The sequence below is a fragment of the Mus caroli genome, unplaced genomic scaffold (assembly GCF_978045245.1).
Source record: "Mus caroli unplaced genomic scaffold, Mus_caroli_1 scaffold_15, whole genome shotgun sequence".
Taxonomy (NCBI): Eukaryota; Metazoa; Chordata; class Mammalia; order Rodentia; family Muridae; genus Mus; species Mus caroli.
The window spans coordinates 115,205,855-115,210,482 of NW_028227270.1; the positions used below are offsets into that span (position 1 = coordinate 115,205,855).

The 4,628-nt window shown below is 37.2% G+C and overlaps 1 non-coding gene across 1 annotated transcript; it reads left to right on the forward strand.

The window, feature by feature from the left end:
• The first annotated feature begins 4,082 nt into the window (after nt 1-4,082).
• Nucleotides 4,083-4,214, forward strand: LOC115029147 (small nucleolar RNA SNORA17). Its single transcript, XR_003834715.1, has one exon. It is a non-coding gene; the product is annotated as a small nucleolar RNA SNORA17 (small nucleolar RNA).
• Nucleotides 4,215-4,628: the final 414 nt, after the last annotated feature.

Genomic DNA, 4,628 nt, shown 5'->3' on the forward strand with positions numbered 1-4,628 from the left:
TCTAGTTTCATCTGTTTGCCTGTAATTTCATGATGTCTTTTTTTTTTTTAAACATCAGAGTAGTAATCCATTGCATACATATATCACATTTTGTTTATCCATTCTTCAGTTGAGGGATATCTAGGTTGCTTCTTGCTTACAGTTTCTTGTTATTAAAAATAAGTGGCTGTATATTGCTTTTACTGTTTAGGTATGGGTCTAGAATTCCTGATCTTTCCAAGACGTTTAACATGAAGGGGTGTTGAATTTTGTAAAATTATTTTTCAGCATCTAATGAAATGATCATGTGTTTTTTTCCATTTATGTAGTGGATTACATTGATGAATTTCATATATTGAATCATCCCTACATACCTGGGATGAAACCTACTTGATCATGGTGAATGATCATATTTGATGTGTTCTTGGATTCAGTTTATGAGAATTTTATTGAGTATTTTTGCATCAATATTCATAAGGGAAATTGGTCTGAAGGTGTCTTCCTTTGTTGGGTCTTTGTGTGGTTTAGATATCAGAGTAATTGTGACTTCATAGAAAGAAGTGGATAATGTACCTTCTGTTTCTATTTTGTGGAAGAGTTTGAGGAGCTCTTTTTGAAGGTCTGATAGAACTCTGCACTAAACCAATCTGGTCCTGGGCTGTTTTTGGTTGGGAGACTATTAGTGACTGTTTCTCTTTCTTTAGGGGATATAAGATTCTTTAGATTGTTTATCTAATCCTGATTTAACTTTGGTACCTGTTATCTGTCTAGAAAATAGTTCATTTCACCCAGATTTTTCAGTTTTGTTGAGTATAGGCTTTTGTAGCAGGATCTGATGATGTTTTGGATTTCCTCAGATTCTGTTGTTATGTCTCCCTTTTCAATTTTGATTTTGTTAATTAGGATACTGTCTCTGTGCCCTCTAGTGAGTCTGGCTAAGGGTTTCTCTGTTTTGTTGATTTTTCTCAAAGAACCAGCTACTGGTTTGGTTGATTCTTTGTATAGTTTTTTTGTTTCTCTTTGGTTGATTTTAGCCCCAAGCTTGATTATTTATTGCCATCTACTCCTCTTGGGTGTATTTTCTTCCTTTTGTCCTAGACCTTTAAGATGTGCTGTCAAGCTGCTAGTGTATGCTATCCCGTTTCTTTTTGGAGGCACTCAGAGCTATGAGTTTCCCTCTTAGACTGCTTTCATTGTGTCCCATAAGTTTGGGTATGTTGTGGCTTCATTTTCATTAAACTCTAAAAAGTCTTAATTTCTTTCTTTATTTTTCCTTGACCAAGTTATCAATGAGTAGAGTGTTATTCAGCTTCCATGTGTATGTGGGCTTTCTATTGTTTATGTTGTTTTATTGAAGACCAGCCGTAGTCAATGGGGATCTAATAGGATGTATGAGATTATTTCAATCTTCTTTTATCTATTAAGGCCTGTTTTGTGATCAATAATATGGTCAGTTTTGGAGAAGGTACCATGAGGTGCTGAGAAAAAGGTATATTCTCTTGTTTAAGATAAAATATTCTATCGATATCTATTAAATCCATTTGTTTCATAACTTTTTCTAGTTTCACAGTATCTTTGTTTAGTTTCTATTTCCATGATATGTCCATTGCTGACAGTTGAGTGTTGAAGTCTCCCACTATTATTTTGTGCAGTACAATGTGTACTTTGAGCTTTAGTAAAGTTTCTATTATGTATGTTGGGTGGGTACCCTTGCATGTGGAGCATAGATATTCAGAATAGAGAGTTCTTGGTAGATTTTCCCTTTGATGTGTATGAAGTGTCCTTCCTTATCTTTTTGGATAACTTTTGGCTGGAAGTTATTTTTATTCAATATTTGAATGGCTACTCCAGCTTGTTTCCTGGGACCATTTTCTTGGAGAATTGTTTTACTCTGAGGTAGTGTCAGTCTATCATTGAGTGGGTTTCCTGTATGCATCTAAATGTTGGGTCCTGTTTACATATTCAGTCTGTTAGTCTATGCCTTTTTATTGGGGAATTGAGTCTATTGATATTAAGAGATATTAAAGAGAGAAGATTGTTGCTTTCTGTTGTTTTTGTTAGAGGGGGAATTATGTTTTTGTGGTTATCTTCTTTTTGGTTTGTTAAAAGATTATCTTCTTGATTTTTTTAGGGTGTAGTTTTCCTCCTTGTGTTTTAGTTTTCCATTTATTTTTCTTTGAAGAGCTGGATTTGTGGAGAGATATTGTGTAAATTTGTTTTTGTGATGGAATATCTTGATTTCTCCATCTATGGTTATTGAGAGTTTTGCTGGGTACAGTAGCCTCCACTAACCTTGGTGTTCTCTTGGGGTCTGTATTTCATTTGCCCAAGATCTTCTGGATTTCATAGTTTCTGGCAAAAAGTCTGGTGTAATTCTAATAAGTCTGCCTGTATGTGTTACTTGACCTTTTTCCCTTACTGCTTTTAATATTGTTCCTTTGTTTTGTGCATTTTGTGTTTTGATTACTATGTGACAGGAAGAATTTCTTTTCTGATCCAAACTATTTGTATTTCTGTAGGCTTCTTGTATGTTCATGGTCATCTCTTTCTTTATTTTAGGGAAGATTTCTTCTATAATTTTGTTGAAGATATTTACTGGTCCTCTAAGTTGAAAATCTTCATTCTTATCTATACCTATTATCCTTAGGTTTGGTCTTCTCATTGTGTCCTGGATTTACTGCATGTTTTGAATTACGATTGTTTTGCATTTTGAATTGTCTTTGATTTTTTGTGTTCATGTTTGCTATGGAATCTTCTGCACCTGAGATTCTTTAGTCTATTTCTTGTATTCTGTTGGTAATGCTTGCATCTATGGCTCCTGATTTCTTTCCTAGGTTTTCTATCTCCAGAGTTGTAACCCTTTGTGATTTCTTTATTGTTTCTACTTTCATTTTTAGATCCTGAATAGTTTTGTTCAATTCCTTCACCTGTTTGTGTTTTCCTGTCATTCTTTAATGAATTTTGTGTTTCCTCCTTAAGGGCTTCTACCTGTTTAACTGTGTTCTCCTGTATTTCTTTAAGGGAGTTTTTAACATCCTTCTTAAAATCCTTTATCAGCATCAAGAGATATGGTTTTAAATCCACATCTTGCTTTTCTGGTGCGTTGAGGGAATCCAGGACTTGCTGTGGTGGGAGAACTTGGTTCTGATTGTGCTAAGTAATCTTGATTTTTGTTGGTAAGATACTTGCATTTGCATTTTGCTGTCTGTTTATCTCTGGTGTTAGATGTTTTTGCTATCTCTGGCTGTAGATTGTTCCTTCAGTGGGTCTGTAAGCCTGTGCCAGCACTCCTGGGAGATCAGCTCTCTCCTGGTGGAACTTGTGTACAGCAGGCCCTGGAACAGTCTAAGCTCATGGGTGCAGATGGCAGACTGGAAGAATCCTGTCCCAGCTGCTCCCCTGGTCTTGTGCCCCATGTGCTCCTGGCTGGCCCCACTCCACACAGTTATTGGAGAGAAAGTGGTTGTCTCACCTCCAAGCCCAGGAGTAAAAACACTCCTTGGAGAACACATCTCTCCTGGTGGGTTGTGGAACAGTCTCAGTTCACGGGTGCAGATGGCAGACGGAAAGGATCTCAGCTTCTCTTTTATTACATACTCACAAGTTTTTAAAAAGAGATTTAAATTTTGATAAATTTGGATTTTATTTGTGAATCAGGCTTTTGGTTCCAGTTACTATGATACTATGATCCTAAAAAAAATCCCTGCTATATACACACATAAATAGTCTTTTGTAAGTAGTTTATAGTTTTACAATTAAGTAAAATTTCATTTCTGAGGTCATACACACACTCAGAGAGAGAGAGAGAGAGAGAGAGAGAGAGAGAGAGAGAGAGAGAGATTTGTGTATATGTGCTGAAAGTCTAGAGTCTCTGTAATTTTTAGCTCCAGCTCATTTTTCTTATGGTTAAAATAAACTCTGTTGATTGTTACTTAAGTCACCGAACATCCCTTTGCCTTCCCCACTTTCTTATTGATCACAACAATTTCTTTTCTTTCTTTTTGTTTCATTTTTTGGGCTGTAATATCCACCTAGTTACTTTTCATTCCATCTATTTCCCTCATGTTCTAAATTTTCATCTGTTCAAGATAACTACTACATCCCCTATCCCTAGAGGAGTTGTGGATGTGGCTGCTGTATCACATGTGCATCAGGAGGTGGCAGAGAGGGGAAAGGCTATGCCAATGCTCAGTGTTCTGATCTGTGAACATCTAAATGATTAGTACCTTAACAGTTTCTGAAAAAAAAAATCAGCCTGAGGTAACCACAGATATAGCTACAGGCAGGCATTGTCAGGCTCCCAGGACAGGAAGCATGCTGGAAACTAGAAGATCCCAGCCTGGGAATGTGGGCCCAGGTTAAGAGTGAACCTAATACAGATATCCTTGCAAGGTGCCATTTGGATGGGCCTGGTAAGGAGTGAGCCCCACACAACCACCAGACCATCACCATGGACCCTTAACAGGCAGCTAGCCTAAGATGAACAGTCTGAAGCAGTGCAGATCTACAAGAGCAGGGCATGCCTGAGATGACACTTGTCCAGGTCTATAATGCACAAGTGAGACATAGCATTTCTGAGACCACTTCTGAGACAACCTCAGACACTCAGAGACCCTGGGCACCATTAAGAGGAACAAGCAAATGGAGAA